Source organism: Pomacea canaliculata, linkage group LG2, assembly GCF_003073045.1.
Source record: "Pomacea canaliculata isolate SZHN2017 linkage group LG2, ASM307304v1, whole genome shotgun sequence".
Taxonomy (NCBI): domain Eukaryota; kingdom Metazoa; phylum Mollusca; class Gastropoda; order Architaenioglossa; family Ampullariidae; genus Pomacea; species Pomacea canaliculata.
The window spans coordinates 990,368-1,015,010 of record NC_037591.1 but is presented as its reverse complement, the minus strand read 5'-3'; the positions used below and the strand labels follow the sequence as shown (position 1 = coordinate 1,015,010).

At 50.1% G+C, this 24,643-nt stretch overlaps 1 protein-coding gene across 1 annotated transcript in view; it reads left to right on the top strand.

The window, feature by feature from the left end:
- The first annotated feature begins 1,470 nt into the window (after positions 1 to 1,470).
- Positions 1,471 to 24,643, top strand: part of LOC112557692 — a 68,234-nt gene continuing 45,061 nt past the window's right edge. The window contains exon 1 of the mRNA XM_025227687.1: positions 1,471 to 1,631. The gene's annotated coding sequence lies outside the window, so the exon portion shown is untranslated. The remainder of the gene's footprint in view (positions 1,632 to 24,643) is intronic.

The window sequence follows — 24,643 nt, the reverse complement described above, 5'->3', positions numbered from 1 at the left end:
GTGATAATGCGTCACAGCCCTCGACAGACTGATGGCGACAGTCGAGTGTCTTCACAGGCCTGGGTGCTGCTGTCAGTACTTGAGGTCACCGTGCATGTCATTATGTTGGTTTGTAGTTTAGACATTACACTCCAACGACAACAGCAACAACAACAATTACATCTTGTCTGCTCCTATTTCTAAAGTAACTCAGGGAGCTCATAAAATGTCCACGCACGTGTAGATGTAGAGTAGTAAAGATGTAAGAGATATATATATATACAATAAATAATACAGCAGCAAAACTAATGTCGTTTACATATATTGTGTGTGGATCAGGAGTTCACAAATAGCGAGACATAACAACACAGCAAAGTCTAGGAGCAGGTCAAGATGATGGAGAGAAGGATGAAGTCGTGTTCTGAATGAACTTTAACGTTGAAGTCTAAGGTCAAGGCCAGCATCTTCGTTGAGTGACCTCGCCATCGTCTTCTTCAAGCTTTTGCAGCTTATGAATAAATAAAGAAATAAAAGTATAGAATGCAGCAGTGATTCTTGAAGTCCTGCAAGTCGGTGTCTTCAAAGGTTTGTCCTGTCGGAGTCCGTGTGTGTGTGTGAGGACGGCTGTCACACCTGTGTGGCGCTGACATCTGGCGGTGACTGGACTTTAAAATACCGTATTTTGTGTTGACACATTTCCCGTGGGCTGAAAGTGTTTGTAAATTTCAATTTGCTGAAAATTATGTCTCACTTCTTAAAATTATTGAAAATCGCAAAAAAATGAATCTCGCACTCGCTTGGCAAGAAGTCTTGACCGCCAGCGACAGGGAGGCTCGTTGTTTGCTGTCAATAAACATCACTGAGTGACCCCTAGTGACCCCGAGCCTGTCTGTAATGTCTGTAAACCACCAAAGCCATAGAAAGTTCTGGAAGTTGTTCTCCGGGGCCACCAGGGCTGTTCTTTGCTTGTAGTGGCAGCTCCTGGTGTCGGCACTCGCGGGCTTGAGGTGAGGGATGATTAGTGGTGTGTGAAGCCAGTAGTTTGTGACTATTGGTATTTCACAGTAGTGATGTTCTAATGACATTTCACATTAGTGATTTTATAATGACATTTCACATTAGTGATGTTGTGACTAATGACATTTCACAGTAATGATGTTCTAATGACATTTCACATCAGTGATGTTCTAATGACATTTCACAGTAGTGATATTATAATGACATTTCACATTAGTGATATTATAATGACATTTCACATTAGTGATATTATAATGACATTTCACATTAATGATGTTCTGACTCATGACATTTCAAACTTATTCCTGTGTGACTCACGGCATTTCAAATAAATGACTTTTCTGTAAAGTTGTTGCTAGTGTCTGTGCTGTGAGTTGCCGGCTATCAGCAGCTACAAGATGTGCGGCAAGACTACCTCCCTCCTTAACGGCGGTGTGCAGCAATCATTTCCTCGCTTTTATCGTCTGCAGGCAGCAAGGCCCACGTGGCAGGACGCAGTAGCCGGGTGGTCGTCGTTGCCAGCAGCAGCAGCACTGCTTCATCAGTAACCTGCAGACGTGAACTGACACACGAGGACAGGAGGGAGGCCTGACACCTCACCTGACACTGACCACCACTCACTGGCAGTCACAGCGGTGAGTACCTTGTCCTCACTCACAACGGTTTCCTCTACTGTGTAACCTGTCACAATGTCACGTCACAGGGAGCAGGCGGCACAACTCATTCAACATTGCAATGTATGTGACATCATGTACAAGCTAGGTTACTTCAGCAAGTGTCACTCATCTGTGAGTGGTACATCGGTCAAGCATTCATGTTGGGTGTGAAGTACACTGCCGTATGTCATTATTGTATCTATCACCATAGATACGTATCTCCAGAGTAGACTGCTACACGGCAGGTCACCTGTATGACGTCGACAGCTACACGACACGTCACCTGTATGACGTAGACAGCTACACGACACGTCACCTGTATGACGTAGACAGCTACACGACACGTCACCTGTATGACGTAGACAGCTACACGGCAGGTCACCTGTATGACGTAGACAGCTACACGACAGGTCACCTGTGTGACGTAGACTGCTACACGACACGTCACCTGTATGACGTAGACAGCTACACGGCAGGTCACCTGTGTGACGTAGACAGCTACACGACACGTCACCTGTATGACGTAGACAGCTACACGGCAGGTCACCTGTGTGACGTAGACAGCTACACGACACGTCACCTGTATGACGTAGACTGCTACACGGCAGGTCACCTGTATGACGTCGACAGCTACACGACACGTCACCTGTATGACGTAGACAGCTACACGGCAGGTCACCTGTATGACGTCGACAGCTACACGACACGTCACCTGTATGACGTAGACAGCTACACGACACGTCACCTGTATGACGTAGACAGCTACACGACACGTCACCTGTATGACGTAGACAGCTACACGGCAGGTCACCTGTATGACGTAGACAGCTACACGGCAGGTCACCTGTGTGACGTAGACAGCTACACGACACGTCACCTGTATGACGTAGACAGCTACACGGCAGGTCACCTGTGTGACGTAGACAGCTACACGACACGTCACCTGTATTTTTTGTATCGTGTTCACTTCAAACTTGTCGATACGTCCGCACAGTAGGTAGTGTTCACTGTACTTGTTGATGAGAGGACAGACACTCTGACACACTTGTAGCTTTAACACACACACACGTACACACGCACACGTATACACACACACACACACGCACACGTACACACACACACACACACACACACACACACACACACACACACACACACGCACACACGCGCACACACACGTATACACATACACACACTCACACACGCACACGCTTAGTTTGGCTGATTGCATGGCGGGTGGGTACCTCCACGTGGATGTGTTTGCTGTAGGAGGGAGGAAGGGAGGAAGCCGCAGCCCCACCGGAAGCGTGCGTTGTGATCACTGCGCCTGCACTGATATAGTTTGTGAGGAGAGAGAGAAGAGTAGCAAGGAGAGAAAGAGAGAAAGACAAATCCACCCCGGGTCGTTTTCCACTCATTTTTCTGTAACCAACAGACGACCTTCATGTAGGGCAGTGTGGGAATTGTGGGAATTGTGGGAATTGTGGGATGGCAGTCGTTAGTGTAAAACATTCTGCGCTAGTCTGTCACACAGCCGACAGACATCACATTTCTCCGTCTTCAGCGAGTTTCTCTCTCTCTTTCTTCTCCGTCCTTACTCACTTCCTGACCTTCTGTCTTTCCTCATGTCTTACTACTTTACACCTACTGACGTGACGTCACTTCCTGCTGTTCTGTCTCCTTGGTGTGTAGGGGGGGGGGGTGCAGGACATGGGGAAGTATTTCCATTCTCAGCCAAGACCCTGGAAGACATCAGCAGCGTTAACAACGATTATACCGAGGGAGGTCATCAGCTGCGGCGGGGGGAGATCAAGATGTAGAGAGCGGGAAAGGGCTGCGAGAGGAAAATAGAGAAATAAAACTCTTGTGTCGTCGTCAAGGGAATGAGTGAGCGTCACAAGTCTAAAGTATAGCAAACCTTGAGAATGTTTACAAAACTGTTCATGTTATCCGAAACACACACGCACGTGCACACAAACATGCACACACACACACGTGCACACACACACACACACGGGCACAAACTCAAAACTCACCGGTGGATGGCTCCCTTTCCTAAGGAATGTTGTTATTGACAAAGCCTGTGTGTACCTTGTCACAAGACTGACTGTGGTACCTGTGTGTCGTGCACTGGTAGACACAGCATCATGTCTACTACACAGTATATTATACATTATCGTATGCATTATATGTTGTAGAAAAGAAATTGATAAAAACATCCACGGACGCACACAGCACCTCCCTACATTAACTGACACCCAGCACGCTTCATAGCCACGCACGAGAAAATAGTCCGTGTGGTCAGTGTAGTGTGGCGAGAGTCCGATTGTAGACAAGTGTAGACAAGTGTAGACTGTTTTGTTGTGTGGTGTGACGAGTGTGACAAGTGTAGACAGTGTCTTGCTGTGTGGTGTGACAAGTGTGACAAGTGTAGACTCTCTTGCTGTGTGGTGTGACATGTGTAGACACGTGTACAAACCATTGGTGCTCGCTGACGTGACCTGCTCGTCACCAACTGCCCGACTGTCCAGCGTGAGACAGAGACCTGGTGTCCAGTAGGTTGTCACCACACGGCACGTGTCTCGCGCTCATTAACATACCTTCACAAGTTTGTTGTGCAATCTTCGTCCAGTTAAAAAGTCAAGTAAGATTTGGATAATGGCAGCAGGACACCAACTGCTGCCCGGGTCCCCGGCATTAACCGTGAGACTAGTTTGCGCAACAGAGGAATAATTTATTGGGGTTATAGGTCAAACGGACACAGTGCTCATAAAACCCTTTTACACAGAAACTACTCAAAGGTCATTGGCTGGCCGCGAGTCAAAGGAATGTAACAGCCAGTTAGCTACCGTTGTGGCAGATGACGTGTCACGTGACTGGTGACTGGCCGTCTGTGGCCATCCTGTCACCGCCAGCCTCGCCACTGTCCGGCAGTCCCACTGGAACACGTGAGTCCGGCGTTGTCTGGTGTTTGGTCACAATCCCAGCATTCAGTGCTCCTAGAGGATGTCATGAAGCTGCTGCTGAGTCTTGTCTGGTCTCGGTAAGCTGACGTCATCAGGTGTGTCCACTCCTGTGACTCCTTGTTGCTGACGTCATCAGGTCGGTGTGGTCTACAAAAGGTAGGTGACAGCGCGGCCACCCTGTGACAAGATGTGGTTGTCCCGACTTCATGTCGCATGATGCACTTCGGGTGCACTGTGCAGCAGCACTGCGACAGAAGGCGACTCTGGCGACCATCGTGACGAGAAAGAGTTGTATCCACCTGTTGTTTCACCTGTTGTTTCACCTGCTTGTGGACAAGTCGTACAGCACTGTGATAAATCCTGTTATCTCACAGACTGCTTGGGGTTACTTTGTGTCCGTCGTAAAGTTATTCCGAGTGCCGGGACACACAACAAGTGTCAGACAGTGTTAGTGTGATTGTTGGAGTGTAGATGGCGCCTGCTGTGTAAAGACGACATTGGGAGGACGAGACAGAAGGACGTGTAGATGCTGTAGTCATGTATCATATATCATATCATATGTCATAGAGGACACACAAGGCAGTAATTCACGCGATGTGCTACTAGCAGCCACATGTCCATCTTCACAACAGAATCACTGGTGTCCGCCAGCGGTGACAGTACCACGTGACCAGTCCTGGCTTTGGTAGACGCGCTCGATGTTTTATGGTTTTTTCCCCAAAGCTCTGATTTTTGTCACGTGACAGCTATTTTCAGGCCAGCCAAGTGTTTGCTGGTGCTGGTTGTTGACTGTATTTGTTGTCGTGACCTGTCAGTGCCCTGTCCGCCATGTCGAGGCTGTGAGCGGAGGAAGATGACTGGTTGCGAGGACACGAGTGTTGTCAAGCAAGAGGGAAAAGTTCCTCCATGGTGATTGCGTGCTGGGAGGCAGCGAGGCGAAGTGCGGCACATTGCACAATCGAGTCAATCCGCCATGTGATCAGCCCGCCGCCTAGCGGTGATTACCGCTCCAGGGGCGCATAACTCCATGGCAGCTTCCGTGTAACCCGAGGGCAAAGTACTTGTCTTTTATCTGTGAGTCTCTTGCTCAATTCCCTCAGTTTCACAGTCAGTAGATGCTCAGACGGCCGCACATCAGTTCGCCAGTTCCTCAGGCTGTTACCGGCCGCGAACCTTCCACAAGCTTCTACAAACTTCTACAGGCTTCTACAAACTTCTACAACCTTCTACAGGCTTCTACAAACTTCTACAGGCTTCTACAAACTTCTACAACCTTCTACAAGCTTCTACAACCTTCTACAGGCTTCTACAAACTTCTACAAGCTTCTACAACTTTCTACAACCTTCTACAAACTTCTACAGGCTTCTACAAACTTCTACAACCTTCTACAAACTTCCACAAGCTTCTACAACTTTCTACAAGCTTGACTTATTTCCGGCAGTCAGGCCCATTTACAATTTTTGTTAATACCGTACAAGTCGATGTCAGATGTCTAACTTTTTTTACTTAATTCCTTATTAGGAACTTTTGTCGCAAAGTTTGTTGTCATAGCAACGTGCTGAGCAGTGTTCACCACGTGACCATCAGTTACAGAGGACGGGAAAGAGGAAAGTATATGGCACACCTCCCTCACTCCACCCCCCAGCAAAACATGCAAACACACATACAAACACACATACAAACACACATACAAACACTTTGGGTGGTAGTATAGTCAACATGTAGACTACAATCACGAGGTAAAGCTACTTTAGTAACTTGTAATGTTTACACGCACTCACAGAAACAAAAGAAACTGTGTACACATATTACAGTCAGCAGACGACAAGTAGCGACACCTACAACGACCCGACACCGACACAACTGATGGAAATCTTCATCTTCATCGCCAGCGTCTTCTGTTTGCTCGCCGCTTGTGTGGACGCGTGTCCGTGAGTGTCAGGCGCGTGCGAGTGTGAGCACAGTGTGCGTGCATATACACGTCACTCAACACCAGTCACGTGACACACGTGGAGCCCTCGTCGTGTGTGCATGCGCAGAGTAACGACATCAATAACGAGAGGGCGCTGTGAGCGGTGCACATCGTCGTCACCTTGTAGTTTGAAGTAGAGAAATAAGCAAACTTTGTGGTGGAGTCGGTCGTCGTGTGGCACTGACGTCTGCCACGTGTAGCAAGGGGCGTAACTCTCACACACTCTACTGACTTTGTTGTTTGTCAGCTCGTCTGCGGCATATCCGCCGTCACCGTGAGGTGATTCTTTCTCCGGACAGAAACCACCGCCATCACTCCGCCCAGCGCCGGCTGTTTCTCTAGTGACGTCATGTCCGCCGTACACTGCCTGCCGTGTGGTGGCGCTTCCCCTCCATGAATATGCAAAGCGATGTGTTTGTAACGAGACCGGCTTCAACATGGAGGCTGCCACGTGACCTTTCGCCGCGCAGATACAGAGATCAAAGTGCCGCATTAATGGCGGCCATCGCCTGGCACTTAAAGGGCCGGCAGCCGACGACGTGTGCACGCTCACCACGAACACTCGCAACATCCAGCACCCTTCTTGACGGGGTCAGCCGGTACAAGTCAGCCAGCAGTGACAGTCGCTCTGGCTCGCCATCACCCGGAAGGGATAAATAAGTGGTAGATGTATAGTGTTTAGATATAGAGACAGCGAACTATATAGTTTGTAATAGATATACAGATACTGGTAGATACAGAGACAGCTAACTATAGCTATATTGTTTGTAATAGATATAATAATAGATACTGGTAGATATATAGATACCACACTCAGTAACCCTTTAAACTTCACGGCACCGAGCTGAAGCGAGCGCTTTATCCAGAAAGAGTGAAATTTAGAGAAAAGGCCGATAATTGCAGCAATTACTGTCATCCAAATATCAATGAGATAATTATTAATAATTAAGTGGACTGCTAGTCCTCAAGTGCAAATAAAGTAACGGGCACTTAGTGGATTGCTAGTCCTTCAATCATTAAAAATAAAAGACATTTAGTTTATTTGTAGTCTACAGACACCAATCCAATGTTTACATATGCCTGTTGTTACATATTAATGAAACATTAATAATGACAGCAGAGTGGCGACCTCCCTGCTACCCGATGTCAGTGGACTGTAGGAGTCTGACTGGGCGGTCGGATGTACCCACAACCTTGCCACCCCCGAGGTTGTTAGTAGGTTTCATTAGCATAAAATCATTACAGTTTTACAGGTGTTAATAGCTATCATCACTGTGTCCAGGTTTTACAGGTATGGGCTCTCAGCTTTATTAAACCATAGTGAAAGTAAACATCACACACTGTGGACACTGTGACACTGTGACACTGTGACACAGCAAAGTCACTGTGTTCACATTACAAAGTCCATTCTGGCCGCTGTGAATAAAGCTGGGCCACGTCTCCAGGGTTATAACTGCTTTACTTCTAGCAAAGCGTGTGAATAAATAGCAAGAATCCGTTATAAGCATGTGCCGCCATTGTTGCTGTCTTCAACTGTCCAAAGCTTCTCACTGTCTCCTCCTGTCCCAGCTGTTGTGCTTAGCGACAAGTCGGATTGTAACTTTTGCCACATCATAATTTCTGGGCAGACATCGACACTAGAGTTTAAAACAAACTTAATTACGAAGTTTCAGGATCAAACAGTTTGTGTATGGTTTGTCACTAGCCACAAACTACGAATGACGAAAGGTTTCCATTGTTTATCACTCAACTACTTCACTCAGTCTTTACTGTCTTACAAACAGTTCGAGTTAACTAATCATAACTAAACTTCCTGAGAAACATGATTAAATGTAAGATGTAGCTAGATGTTGAAATAAGAATGAAGGCACAGCACAACAATGGCAGGCAGGCCGGCCTCCCTCACGTACATAAGATGGCGCCACTTGTAACTGTCTACAGTGCGGACATGCCAGTCCCTCCATGTCTCTCTACTTCTTGAGCGCGCTGTGTGGGAAAGACAATTCATTCGCCAAACATTCATTCCAAGAAAGTCGTCTGGTTATTACATTCTGTGCCCGAAATGTTTTCCGCTCCTCCCTGCTCTGCCAGTCTCGTGTACTCTCACACACCCCCCCCCCTTTGCCACCGGAAGTGACGCGCCTGTCCGCGCCCAGCGCCCAAGACTATAAAACCTGACAAATTCGATCTCTTGCCACCAAGTGGTACTGAGAGCGCTCTCCCCACCCTCATTTGGCATCGGAGGGCGTGTGGCGCGGGGCATGATGGGATGACGTCATGACCTGGGCTCTCTGAGGTTACCTGGGGTCATGGTCAGCTACCCTCATCCTCAAAGTTCACTTTCTGCTTTTTTTTATATCCGTCGTCAGACCTTGTAACCAAAATTTATTTTTCGTATAAGTTGTCAGAACATTTATCCACAAGGAGAGAGGCTGTACCGCTGTCTCGTGACACTAACACCAGGTGTCTTTACTGCTGTCTCGTGACACTAACACCAGGTGTCTACCGCTGTCTCGTGACACTAACACCAGGTGTCTTTACCTGTCTCGTGACACTAACACCAGGTGTCTACCGCTATGTACAAGCTACAGATGACAGTCACGTGGCCCTGTCTATGCGCAAGATCCCAGCACCGCAGTCATCACCGACAGCATCCACATAGACAGGTAGTGGGTGCTGCTGCTGCTGAGTTGTCAAGTTTGAACTGTTGAGAGAGACAGAGACGGCGACTCATCCTGTCCTCCCCTTTGTTGCTTCCCCCTGACTGCTGTAGCCCATCGTCAGCAATCAAGGGAGGCAAATAAAAAGTACAATCGTGAGCTTGATCACATGACCAGGCTCAGCCACCCACAGTTTATCTCGGTGCTGCAGGACGTTGAAGCCAATCACAAAGATGTTTCCTACAACAAACTTGAGCTCATCGATTTGCATTCTGATCGATTGACAGCAACACAGTGTTGAAGCTCTCTTTTCCTCCCGTCGTCCAGTTCAAACCGCTGAGGACACGTTTTGAAAGTTTAACAGACTTTGCCACAGGACTGGTGGTGATGTTGGCATCACCGTGGGTGTGACAACAAGTGTTTGCACCACGAGGCACAGCAAGTCCCACATACCTGACACACGAGCATCTGGTCCAGTGTGGCACCTGCCACATCGGTCACGTGACCACATGTTGTACAGCTCGTGAGGGAATTCAAACCGCTTCATTTGAACTCGGTAAAGGAACAGCAACCACTATACCCTCATCGTTCACTCCAGGTCACGAGGTCAGTTGTACGCTCACTGGGCCTGGACATTGGTAAGTCACCGGCCCGCCGTAGTTGTGAATGTTATGAGCGGCCACAGAAAGACAGCTTTGGCCTTCATTGAAATACAGCATCAACACAGCCTACACCACCATACAACACCATCATAGCAACACAACATACATCATAACAACCTGCAGCTTCCTCTCGGTTTGTGGGCGGAGACCAGTCCGGACAGTCGCTCCTGCCTGAAGTGCTGCTCACTCCTCCGTTGACTGCTGTTGTCGACCCTCCTGCAAACTGCTGTCCTCGCTCACTCCTTGACCTACGACCCCGTTATTTTGAAGGGCAATTGAGGACAGCTTTGTGGACAGATGGTCTGGACTTGCACACGGCTCCGTACCATCAGCAGGCGTGTGTGCGACACCTTACTCTGACCACGTGATCACATCATCACCAATCGTGTGCTACACCTACTCTGACCACGTGATCACAAGACATCACCAGGCGTGTGCTACACGTAATGCCAATTACAAGACACGTCCACAGACACATCACACTTTGGGGTTGGTCTGTGACTGCTGGCTGGGGACTGTGTCACCAGATTCACAACAGTCTTTGGAGAAGTATTGTGAAACACCGGATCGCTTTCCATCATAGAACGTTAGTTACACCGAGCTTTGTGTCGAGAGACAATACGAGGGCTGCCACCACAGTCAACGGTCTAACCTTGATTGAAGGTGTGTGAGTGTGTGTGAAGGTGTGTGAGTGTGTGTGAAGGTGTGTGTATGAAGGTGTGTGTATGAAGGTGTGTGTATGAAGGTGTGTGTGTGTGTGAAGGTGTGTGTGTGAAGGTGTGTGTGAAGGTGTGTGTGAAGGTGTGTGTATGAAGGTGTGTGTATGAAGGTGTGTGTATGAAGGTGTGTGTGTGTGTGAAGGTGTGTGTGTGAAGGTGTGTGTGAAGGTGTGTGTATGAAGGTGTGTGTGTGTGAAGGTGTGTGAGTGTTGAGGTGGGTGTGTGTCAAGGTGAGTGTGTGGGGAGGAGGTGGGTGGGCGATGCTGCTTGTTACCAAAGGAAGACGCTGGCCGTTGCTGCTGCTGTAGCCAGGTGGACTCGCAAGGAACTGTGGGAGCTCTGTGACGTGGCCACCATCACCGCGGGCCTACAACAGACGAGCGACTGAGAGGGAGGAGGTGTCCGGGAGGTAGCAAGCAGCTGGAGTGCTCGGTGTTTGTGTCATTAAAAATGAATGCGTCACAAGCCGGGACACCGCTCCAGCAGTCAGCCGGCCATCAGGGCCACTACAGCGCCGCCCGCCGCCCAGCATCACTTGCCAGGGGCAGATCACCCGCAGACCTCGCTGCAGTGGCTGCTGGTGTGGGTGGTCACTGATTGCTCTCCCCTGCTCTCCCCTCTAACCCCACGACATCAACTTACCCTCTGTTTCCAGGTTATTGTGTAGCTACCGACAGCAAATGAACACAACGGACATCTGTGAAGCATCCTGATCGTCGTCATCGTCGTCGTCGTCGTCGTCATCATGGTTATTAAGATGGATCTGGTTAGGAAATGTTTTGGAGCTGACAAGAAGGCGAACTGATGACTGAGTAGTGCTCACTCACTCCAGGAGGCCGGGTTATTTATAGCCCCGAGGCCGGCCACCAGTCGAGTGGTTGTCCTGGAGTTTCACTCGGGAAAGTGTTGCACACTCAAGGCCACTGAGCAGTGGGGATTGGAATGTGGGTCTGGGGAATACCAGGGAGGGGAATGCCGACAAGATAGGGGAATGGTGTGTGGGGGAGCAGTCGCTGCTCTGTGATGTGACAGCATCTGCTGCTGTTGCCGTCTCCCAGTTGTTGTCTGCTGTCAGCCGGCTGCCGTGTCCTGGAGGATGCTCGTGACACTTGCCAGACACTTGACATGGCGCCAGTCCGACACTTCATTTAGTTCTGGAAACTGTGTTTACCTGTATTTGTTATGCTGGAAACTAAGTTCACGTTTGTCTTGCTAACCTTGCCTTCATCTTAGAGTTTGTTGGTTCATGAGTTTGTGAGTTCGACTTCTCCAGTGACGACGTGTGACACCCTCACCATTATTTGTGTAATTAACGTTTGTTGTTACTGTGACGACGTGTGACACCTTCACCGTTATTTGTGTAATTAATGTTTGTTGTTACTGTGACGACGTGTGACACCTTCACCATTATTTGTATAATTAATGTTTGTTGTTACTGTGACGACGTGTGACACCTTCACTGTTATTTGTGTAATTAATGTTTGTTGTTACTGTGACGACGTGTGACACCTTCTCCATTATTTGTGTAATTAACGTTTGTTGTTACTGTGACGACGTGTGACACCCTCACTGTTATTTGTGTAATTAATGTCTGTTATTAATATGGAGACTAACTGTCGCATGAGCCATTCACATGTTATGACATGTTTTATTTGTAGATAGACTTTTATATTGCTTTAACTGTTTCTTTTTAATTATTTATAATTTGTAATCGATGACTGCCGTGGATGTGGTGATGAGGGCGACTAGTGACTAGCAATGTTGTCTAGCAGGTCCCTGGTGTGGGAGGGAGGCTCACCTGGCAGTAGTCGTGAGTAAAGTGATGGCGGATGTGTTACGGGAGGTCATTGGTTGTGACAGTTGATGTTGGATGTTGTGGGCTGTACTCGTGCGTGAGTCCAGTGCTGGGGGCTGTGTGCTGTCTTTTCTAAACTCTTCAAACTTGTCATCAGCAGCTCACGTCTGCACGTGCTACTCCGACAGTCGCTGATCGAACTCACCGGACGCGCTTTTGGTCACGAAGGACAGAAAGAGAGAGAGAGAGAGAGAAAAACTGTGAAGTGCGTTTGACCAGAATACATCATACAATACATACAGATGATAAATGACGATGTCACATGACCCCCTCTTACTCACCCCCCAAACCTCTACACACACTGGTGTCCAGGCCCCCTTCCCATGATGCTCTGTCTGCACCGCAATTAGCCGTGATGGCTGACTGATGGAGATGGCGTGTGGTCGCTGTCGCTCCATCTCCACCCGCCGTCAGTGAGGACCGCGTGGTAACCAGGGTCCGAGTGCCTGCCCTCCCCTCCCCTCCTGGCGTCCGGTGCTTGGGTGTCTGACGCCGTCTGACGCGGTGCCGGCCGGTCGTTTGTCAGCAGTGGCCACGCGCCCTGACACTTCTATTAGCCGCCTGCACGGGCTGGAGGATGGAGAGGAGGCTGGTGGGCGGGGGGCTGGCCTTCTCTTAGCTTTTTCAATTTTTGTCTGGAGAAGTGCGGAGAGTCTTGGGCGAGTGTCAGGCGCGTGATGTCAGACGATACATCTGTCAGACCATACATCTGTGTCTGCGAGCCGAGGTGCTGGCTGCTGGACCGCCCCTTGCCCCGTCAGGACGGGTCAGCATGACGTCACTCTGTCTTCACAGCGTGTCCGTGGGCTTCGGTTCAGCGATCACCCTCCTCGCCACCGCCCTCCACCCTTGTCTTGAAGGCTTGCCAAAGTCTGGTCCCAAACCTGCGAGTAAAAACATGAAGGTTGGTGTGTATGAGCAAACACAAAGGTCCGTTTTCCGGACTCGCACATGTGAACACGTCACACCACGTCACACCACGTCACACCACGTCACTCTCGCTTCATTGGCCACCAGTCAAAGCTACAATAGACTACCAGCTCTCTACTCTATCCTATGGGTACTTTGAAGTTTCCTCCACTACTTTACTGAAATCTTTTCTGTCCACACTCCTGCCCCAAACCTTGGCTCCTCATCAGACCCCCCCATTCTATCCTCCCTCCCACAGACAGTCACATGACAACAGACGTCCTCCCTCTGTGCTGTAAGCAGTGGACCTCTCTTCCTCGTCACATTCACCACTCGGACTACAAGGCTACATTCACAGGCTCTGTGAACATTTGACTGCCAGATGTGTGGATGATAACTTCTGGCAGTGTTTACATGTTTACTCCCGACACAGTCTTGTTGTGTTTACAGCTTATCGTCAGAAAACAAACGTCTGTCTGAGTTCCTGCTGCACCAGTTTCTTTGTAGAAGATGCTAGAACACATTATAAAACATAATGTAACAACACTTACAACAGACTATAACAGAGAGGGAGACCACAGCCCTGTGCACGACGGTTGCTGTAAAAGTCCGTTGAGCGTCTGTCACAACATTTTGTTGTCGGTGCCACAGGTGAGCTTACAACAATCTATTTTTAGCGCCTGAAAGTGGCGCCGGCACCTGAGGATCTCACGAGACCTTCCAGTCCATGCTTTGTTCACACGATGTAAGGAACCCTCCCATTGTCCCCCTCTCAGGCCGCCAGCGGGAGGAGCACCTAGATGGCCGTCGTCTGTCTCTGACCTCCACAGACAAGTGGGGCACACGGAGGGGGGACTGTTCTGACAAGTCCTCGTGCAGCAGTCGCTACAGCCCTCGCTTGTTCTTGCAAGACGAATGTTGCAGCAATGTTCTTGCTTGGCTTCACGGTCAACACCTGATGTTGAGCCAATAGTGAGCCTCCCGTCCTCAACTGATTGCTATGTTGAGCCACCCGTCCCTACACTGATTGTTACAACGCCAATTACCCATGGAGTCAGGCATCCATTACTAAAAGCTGGGTTGACTGAGACACACGGGTGTCGAACCTCCAGGGTTTGGATGCCTGGGCTCTAACCATTAAGCTCCTGAACTACCCCCCTGTTTGGTTAGTGGCAAGGGTGGCAATGTCTTACACAGGAGTCGGGGCTGAGTTTGTTCATGTTTCCTGTCTGCTGGCTCTGAAACCACTGGCACAGCATCACGTGACCTGGGAGTGACGGCACCACAGGCGGTCTAGCTGAGGGCAGGGTCAGTGAGTGACACCAGCCACCAAACACCTTCACAGGCCTTATCATCAGCCGTCATTGGCCTCATCATCTCCTGTCATTGGCCTCATCATCAGCATTCACTATCACAGGCCTCATTATCAGCACTCACGCTCATCGCCATGAGCAAGGTGGTCAGTGAGGCTACAACCAGCTGACAGCCTTGACCTCAGTGCTAGCAATAGGCGTTAGGGCCGACGGTCAGGAGGTGACGTCATGATGACGTCATGGAGGCGCTTTGTTTGTTTGTTTGTTTGTTTGTTTGTTTGTTTGTTTGTGCCGTTACCCGCTGTCGGCCACCCGAGACACTCAAGCTCCATGTTGAGGACGCCTTTTGTATTCCCTCCGTGCCCAAAGAAATTGAAGAGGAGAAGGCAGCGCGTGAGACGGAGGGCAACCGTTGGCACCGGAGCAGACGAGTGTTCACTGATTTGATTTCTGTGTCCACCAATCAATGCGCGCGGCCGGAGCGAGTCCAGCTTCCTGGCGAGTAAGTCAACATCACTCACCGCAAACTGCCAGACAACAGCAGACGTGAGCAGTGCTCACAGCCATTGTTGACCAAAGATCCATGTGATGACAGTGTTGATGACCTTTAGATGAAGTTAGGTGGCAGTCCCCCCGCAAACACTTCAGGCTGTGGAGACTGTGCCCAGAGTGGTGCTGTGGAGACTGTGCCCACAGTGGTGCTGTGGAGACTGTGCTCACAGTGGTGCTGTGGAGACTGTGCCACAGTGGTGCTGTGGAGACTGTGCTCACAGTGGTGCTGTGGAGACTGTGCCCACAGTGGTGCTGTGGAGACTGTGCCCACAGTGGTGGCGCCATGACAATCACATCAACAACAGTCGTCTGCTCCTCTCTGTGGGTGTCGTCAGCAAACGGTCATCACTGCTGGGCTGTTACACCTGTGTGTACCTGGCAGTGACAGAGCCTGGAGCACTTCAGTGACGACAGTCCTGTCAACAAACAGATGAAAGTATGACAAGCACACAACCACAGAGCATCCAGGACCAAGATTTCCATGTTTGTCTGCTGCTATCCTCTGTAGCGGGAGCTGGTCTGACACACACACACCGACACACACACACACAAACACACAAACACAAACACAGACAAACACACATACAAACACACAAACACAGACAAACACACATACAAACACAAACACTTGTATTCATCTGCACTACAAGAGTCGGCCTCTCCTCGTCCAGTCTTCCAGTGTCGCAAAGCATCACGGACTCGATGCCCTCCCCTTCTTATACCTGTGAAGCGCCAGGGACTGAGCTAAATCACGTGATCAGGGATCTTGCAGTTGCTGAAAAGGTTTCTGATGCTGGTGTTTGATGTTGGTGTAGTAATGTTGATACACACTGTGTAAAATGAGGAATAGAAGACACTTGTATGTATGTTTGTATGTGTGGAGATATGTATGTGTGTCAGTATGTACCTAGATTTGTGTGTGTGTGTGTATATATATGTGTGTGCGTATGTGTGTATATGTGTGTGTATGGTTTGTATGAGTTGGGTCTGTGTGGGTGTGTGAGAGACTGTGTGGCTGTGTGCGTGGTATGTTTAAGTGGTATGTGTGTATAATTATGTGTGTGAATAGACACAATTTTATGTGTGTAAGATATATGTGTGTACATATGTATGTGTGTGAATAGAAGCATACATGTGTGTCTGACACAGGTCTCTGTGTGTTTATGCTCGCGTTGGTGTGTGTGTACGTGGCAGTTTGTGTGTCTCTGACCAGCTGTTGCCGTTTGCTAGAGTTGCGGTTGCTGGAGGCGGAGTGTGAATGAGAGTAATGAGGGTAATGAGAGTAATGACATTGTGAATGGCCGCCTGACAGTCAGCTTCACTCCACTTCTGCTCCTAACTTCCTGTCTTCACAGAGTTGTGACACAAATCACTCCACCACTCAAAGCACATGGGTGATAGACAGAAAGTCCTCACATCCCACACATCACTCACTCTAGGGCTGGTGGCCAGGAGTCTGGGGGAGGGGGAGGGGGAATGGCGAATTCTGTCTTTGTCCTCACATCCTCCAGGCCGGCGACATGGACAGCTTGGCATGGACGGTCCTGGCACCGCGCCCGCTGTCGTCCATCTCTCCTTCCTTATCTCGTCTTCCCACCAGTCCTGGCTCCAGCTTCCAGCCTTTTATTCGTCATGTGGGAGAGACAGGGACTGGAGTCACTCACGGGTGGGTTGCTGGATTGTCGCCCGGCGCCATGGCACCAGAGCTGCTGGCGGGAGGCTGTTGTCGATACTTCTGGTGGGGGGGGGGGAGGGGAGGGACCATAGGAAATGGTGGGATTTGTGGTGGGTCCGCCAAGTCCCAAAGTCCAACACTCGGCGTCACTCGCAGGATCACGAGGCCGTCACAGGCTCGACAGACTGTCACGTGACCGCACAGGAAGCACGTTCTGGAATTAGACCTGGAAAAGGGGGCGTGTTGGGGGGAGGAGGGTAAAAGCACCCGATAGTACCAGAACTCCGAGAGTTGTCTGCCCCAGACCTCAGTACAACAACATCCGAGAGTTCTTACACCCAGCCCCTCCACTGCCGCTAATTTCCTGCTCATGTCAACTAGTCGCCTTCTCCACTGCCGCTGACTGCGGGCTTTTCTCTGATGTCACCGACTTTTTTCTCATTAAACCTGTCTTGTTGACCTTTTCACTCGCAGCCACTTCCATTGCCTTCCCTCACTCATGTTCTAGAGGCATCCATGTCACCGCTGTCACTGCATCAGACGGAAGTGGTGACGTTTACTTGCTTCCACAAAATAAGAGCACAGAGGGCGCCACAGTGTGAGAGTAACAGAGAGACAGAGACAGCATAAGTGTTCTCTAGCAGAAACAGCAGAGCAGAGCAGCTCGAGAGACTATACCAGAGTCTGAACGGTAATATAGGATGAACAAAGCCCTAGGGTGAGAGGTCACGATGAGCACACTGCAAGGTGAGAGGTCACGATGATCACACTGCAAGGTGAGAGGTCACGATGAGCACACCGCAAGGTCAGAGGTCACGATGAGCACACCGCAAGGGAAGAGAGATGTAGCATAAGATACAGCAGAAGCTAGCAAAGCGACAGAGAAAAAACAAAACGTTCATCAGAACTTGAGGGATCCTATAGACCAGGGGTGGGCAACTTCTCCGGTCGGCGGGCCGGATATGGGGAAATGAAGTCCTTGGCGGGCCAGATTACTGGAATAAATCGTGTTTAATGTAAAGCTCCCTAGTGCAATCGACCTCTGCAACACCGTCACCCAATCTCTTCAGTAGACCAACTTTCTTTCCTGTCAAAGATGGACAACCATCCGTAGTACTACTGGCCATTTTCTGCCATGGTAATTGCATTGTATACATGGCATTTTCCACACATCTAAAAAAATCTTCTCCGGTAGTAGTGTCTTTCATTGATTCGATTGACAACAATTCTTCTGTGATTTCAAAGTTTTCTGAAATGCCTCGTACAAAGACGAGCAGCTGTGCAGTGTCATCGATGTCAGTGCTTTCATCTAATGCCAAAGAAAACAGCTGAAATGAAGGTACCCGCCTTTTCAGTTGTGATGTCAGGTCTTCACCAATTGCTTCAATGCGGCGAACCACAGTTCTTCTCGATAAACAGACTTCTTAAAACTTCTTTCTTTGTTGTGGACAGACTTGATCAGCGACATCGAGCATGCACTTGTTGACAAATTCACCATCACTGAACGATTTGCTGTTCTTGGCAATGTTGTATGCGACCACAAAGCTGGCATGAGTAGCAGCTTTCTGGGCTACTTTGGTTTTGACGAATACATTCTGCTGCTTTACAAGTTTTCTGTCCAGTTCTGTTGCTCTTGTTTGCCGTTCCGCTGCTGATAAAGTACTGCCTTAGCCTGCCACAACCTGCCTTAGCCTGCCATTGCCTGCATGGTTCGTCGCATGATGGCGGCTAACGTTGTACTCTGTCAACACGGCAACACTTTCACTGCACAACAAACATACTGCTTTCTTGCCGACTTCTTAATCTAATTCTAACTGAAAACAAAGAATCATAAAACAAAGAACCAAAAATTACTAACAGTCACTATTATTCGACGCAGTAAGCAAGTACTTAGGAGTGGGATATTGCGGCAGAATGTGGCCGCGGGCCACACTATCATGTACGACCAGAAACAGTCTGCGGGCCAGTCAAAATCCCGTCGCGGGCCGGATCCGGCCCGCGGGCCGTATGTTGCCCACCCCTGCTATAGACTGACTACACGAGGTCACTAGGTCAGCTGTGGCAGAATCATCTACTCAGTAGATTCAATAGACTGACCTCGCCAGACGACAGCAAACAGTAGTAGTCACACAGTCTGGTGACGGACGCACCAACAGACCAAAACCACTTTCAAGGTTGTTTTGTGTTTTGCTGTTTGACCCTAAACTTCTGGTCACGTGTCATCTCTGTGCTGTGTGTGGGTAGACTTGTCTACTCGTGTCTGTGTCGATAAGCCTTGTCTACTTAAAGCCGATGATCAGGTGACGGGTGGGGACATTGTACTCCATTCGCAACATCACCAGCGCCATACGCCCTCCATGTGCACCTCCGGCAGAAACAGCAGCAGGCAGTGGGTGACCCTCCCCCTGTGGTCGATGCTGTAGTGGCTGATGTCAAGATCAGCAGGCAGGTGTTGGGAGGCCCATGATGGGAGGCTCAGTTGTCAAGCGCAGTCACTGTCCCCAGGGAGGGTACACAGCCCACCCCAGCCACTCTGGGAGCACAACACACAAAGTTCACTGATCAGCAACGGTCAACAGGAGCTCATTACTTTGATGATTACTAGCATCAGGATGATCATAATGATGATAATGATGGTGATGATTTAGCCCGATAGTTCTGGTGTCCGGTGAATGAGTAGGATGTGGGAGTGAACCACAGGACTGTGCGGGGGTCAGGACGTGAGGACCGTTGCTCACCAGGGTCAGCCATTGCGACACCAGGCAAGTGCTCAGTGCTGTCCTTGGGAAATGCCATCATCTTGACCACCCGCCTGTTCATCTCTGTGACAGGCTTCTCTCACCTCCTCTCCCCCTTACCCCGCCCACCCCTCCCGTCGCTGAGGCCACGCGCCATCGTCAGGCAGCGCCAGCATCACGCGCAGCACGCACGTCACACACAGCACGCACGTCACACACAGCACGCACGTCACACACAGCACGCACAGGCCCAGAAAAACGCAGGTGAGTGAGCTGCCAAACTGTCAGCGTCTCGCGTGCCGCCACCTCACATACTTCCTCCCATTACTTCCGCTCCGTGCTCCCGCATCTTGGAGGTGACGTCCCTTTGCTTAGCACGTCATTACTGATCTGGCCAATCGCATCCCGAGCTTACTTTCCGAGATGGTAAACGAGGCAAGAAGGGGGGAGGGAATTCTGACAGTTTACAAACAAAAACAAAACACCCAAGTTCATTATCATGGCGGCACGCGCTTGTCCCGGCCCTCAGCGCCAACTGCGCTCGTTACGCCCTGCTTCAATCACGTGACCAATGCGCGAGGCAGCTCAGCGTTTCCGGCTGACGACAAGTGGAACGAAGAGGCGGAGGCCGTGAAGGTGGCGTGTGACGAATCACTTCAGACACAAGCTCCGGCCGCCATTAGCCGCTCGTCTCTCCACGTCACGCTGTCCTGCGAGTAGCGCCGCCATGGCTTGCCTCCCCGTCCCACAGCTGGGGCGTGCGTCACGTCACTTCCGGTGAACCTTGTCTTTTTGTCTCCTCCATCGTCCGGTCTTCTGTTAGTGGACAGAGATAGGTCCTAGTGTCTTGTACTGCAGGACGCACAGATAGTGTGGTCGTGACAGGTCTCTAGTGTGGTCGTGACAGGCTGTGACAGGTCTAGTGAAGACAGACTGGTGTATGGACGCTGAAGAGGTAGATGCTGGTGGTAGTGTTGCAGCTTAGTTTTATTTGTAAAGATGAAGCCTTTGTACACGTGACCGCCATCTGTGACTGTCAAAGCAGACGGATAGAAGGGCGTGACATGAAGTTCACAAGTCATCTGTGGAAATGCGACTAGTAATGAAGATAATTCAGTCTGTCATCTACCTGCCAGGTGAATATCGAGGCGACAAAGCATCACACTGGCCACTGGGGTGCCAGCCCCTGGGATCCTCCCCTCGCAGCTCGAGGCGACTGTCCGCTGTGCAACTACAAACCTTGATTACAATTACTAATCTCAGGAATTTCTTCTCGGTGTCTCGCCAATTAACCTATGGGGTGAGGTGAAATGTCTGTGGTCTCCACAGTCAAGCTGTCAAGCCTGTCGATGCACTGTAAGACTGTCACGACCCCTGACCCCAGCCCCGGTATTTCAGTGAGTGTCAGACTCAAGTAATGGCGGGGACGGCAGCAGCGGGGAGGTGAGCCGTGAAGAGATGTAAACCTTTCAAGCTTCATCAACTCAGTCTAGACCTTCACTTCCATCTGCATTCACCTTGTGGACACGTGTACAAGCAGCGCCGTAGATTCTCTAATTGTCACAGAAACCTTTCTCCTCATCTTGCCTGGCCTCCAGGGCGGCGGTGTGACTGAAAGAACAGCGACTGTCGTTGTCGTTGCTGTGGGTGGCGGTGGTTGTCGTTGTTTGTAATTCGTTTTCCGCCTTGCGCATACAACTGCGTTGGCTGGTCTTTCCATCCACTTACACAGTCTCTGAATAGAGAGGTTTGCTCGGCCTTTTCTTTCTTTTTCTGTCTTCAAACTGAGCTATCTAGTCTAGCCATCGCTTTGTTTTACTTCTCTCTCTCTCCTTCTCTCTCTCTGCGCGTGCACAGTGCCAATCTCTCCCTCTCACTGTTTCCCTTTCTCCACCCCTTTGTTGAGTCGGGTACTCAGCACAGCTGGTCAGCTGTGATAACTCGCTGTGCTACACTTGTATTGAGCGGCAGTGTAGTGTCTTGCCGCCACTGCAGACTGAAGCCCTGGGTTCAGATCTCATCTCGCGACACTCTATACGTGACACCTGTTCGCAAGGGACGGCTGTCGAGAGTTTTCTCCGAGTGCTCCGGTTTCTTTCCACCTCCTCCCCCCATTGAACCAACTGACCTCTAGGTAGAAGCACTTTTCCGCCACAGCAAGCAGCCAATCAGAATGTGGAGCGCTCTAACCACCTGACTGTCCTCCTCGCTGCTGTCTTTTCGTGGCTGTCTCACCCAGCGCGTGCGTCCTTCTGTTGGTCGAGGGTTGCACCTGACGTCAGCACAAGTCTCAGTAAACTCGGCACGTGACTTCCACACGCGTCATCTCACCATGGACGTGTATCCATGGACTGCTGTCTGTACGCCGAGACTCACTCTTGGCCTCTTGCCAAGTGATCCGCTGTTAGTCTCGGCGAGCCGTAACAAAGAATGTGAATACACCGGAAGTTATGTCGTCTAATGCCTCGTTTTAGCAGTTAACTGGAAAAAATCGTCTGCTAGCAGTCCAGGGATATGTTCGTGATCTCACCGAGCTCTACACTGTCACACGTGGTCTCTACAAACACGTGGTTTCAATCCGTGGTACATAGCGACATTTCAATAAACTCACACAACACAACAACAGCTGCACTCATACAGCAGCTGCACTCACACAACACAACAGCAGCTGCACTCACACGACCTCAAGCCCTGTCAGTCACGTGATGCTCTCTGCCTCCAGTCTGCGGCCACAAGACGTTTGTGAGTAGCTAGCACTGAACATCATCCTCATCCTCATCCTAAGATGAATTACTTTCGTCATTAGTAGTCGTCGGCTTTTGTGTTTGATGAAGGTGGGATGACAGAGCGTGGTGCCACGCGCCGGATGTGACCCCAGCATTCTGCATGTTTGTAAAGGTCACAAGTGTTGTAGCCAGCGTGGTGCCTGTAGCCCTATAAGCACTGGCTCTGGCAGCTTTATAGCCAGCTGCGTGCAACACAGTCACAGATATAGATTATTCTTTGTCACACAGTCAAGAGACCTGCAGCTCCACCTGGGGGCGGGCAACCCATGCTGCAGACAATCAGAGTAAGTCACAGGTCACAGGTCACAGGTCACAGTCATCTCATCCTGTAAGACATGGCTGTGACAAAGTCTTTGTCTCACAGACATTCGTCATGCAAGGAACAGTTCCTGCACTGCAGGCCTTCACACAGCTGCTCACAGCTGCTTACAGCTGCTGTTGTTTAACGGGTAAATAGGGGAGGGGGCGCCATTCCCGGCAGGCAGCAGCAAAGATGGCGATATCTTGATGCTGTTTTTATTTCATTTTGTATTATTTATGATATTGTGAAAACATTGCAGAAACACAGACTTTCATAACAGAAGTTTTTTTGGGGGAGGGGAGGTTTATTGTAGGATGGGGGTGCGAGTAAATATAGCTCGGGTACACAGGCAGGTAGCTGTGACTGACGTTAGCGATGATGAACGACAGGAGTATAGATGTTGTACAGTTGCCATGGTGATGCTGTACTGTCAGACTGACTGTCACGTGTGACGATGTAGTACGTGGAGAGAACGCGCTGTCTTATCAACAGACATCGGGTGAGATGCGCACAGTCAGCTACTCACAGCTAACTACTCACATTCTCTCTCACACACACTCACACACACACTCACACACACCCCACCCAAGCCAGCGCGCGATTGACCAATGGGACTGCATATTGCCGCTGACGTCACCATCGCGCCGCGCGCACAGGCTGGAAGGAAGCCCCGGCTGTACTTGCCGAATCCTTATTACACGGCTGGGGTTGCCGAGAAGAAAATCCATCAAAAGATAATAAAAGAACATAGTGAGCTGTGTTTGCCCACAGTCTGTCTGTCTCCATGGCTGCCGAGACACTAGTCGCTGTGCAGGATGTGCTGCAGTCGCTACCTGTGCTGTGGATGCTGTCGTGTGTCATGTGTCGTCACACCTGTACAGCTCTAGTCTTGTCTCAGACATACGGGTATCTTACATCCTTTCAGCAGTTACTACAACTACTGTCGTAGAGGGCGACACTCTTGTCATCCTTAATTTAACACTCCGTGAAAAGTCAGCAAACAAACAAACAAACAAACAAAGGAAATCAATCGTATTGGAAGAAGTGTGACACGCTCGTGACACTATGACGCACACGTGACGTCCAAGCTCCTAGGCGGCTGGATACCCGGCTGGACACCCTGGCTTGTTAGTGGGGTGGAAGGCACCAGGGGAGAGAAGACGGGAGGCCGGTAGTACAGTAACTTCACACAACACGTGGGTGGGTGTTGCAGACAAGCGGGGTGTGACCACCCACCCTACCACCACGTGTTCTCCGGACGTCCTCTCCCTTTTCCTCCAGTCACTCCAGGGGATGGGGGGAATGCTGCTCTCAGTCGAGGTTTGGATTATTGTAGAAGGCAGTGGTGCACACGAGGAGGAGCATCAGCGAGAGAAACTCCCTCGCTCGTACAGACTCTACCCCAAGGGTATCTCATTCCACGTGTCCACAGAAGTGCAGCTGGTGTCAGTACATTTCAGCTTGTTCTCGTCTCAGACCTTTGACCTGACCTCTGTGCTCTGCACTCTCCGACAATTAATGCGAGTAATGAGCAGCAAGGGAAGCAACTCCTTGGCAGCTGTAATGGCAGTGCATCGTGACACTTGACCTGTCATCAGACATCATTGTCAGGTGTCTACTATTGTCACTTAGTTCTGGCTGTCTGACACGTCATCACACACGGAAGGTGTTTCCCTCTACCTGAGTGGTTGCTGCTGCTTGTGATGGCGTCCCTAGAGAGCTGCAAGGGGAGATAATGGTGGTCACCAGAGGCTTGGGTCCGGCAGCCGTGTGTCAGGCTTGTCTGCCCCCGGGACAAAATGTCTGAGGTAAAATATCAGACTGATGGCAATAAGCTTCACGATCATCCAGTCTTCACATCGTCCATCTTGTCTGTTGTCAC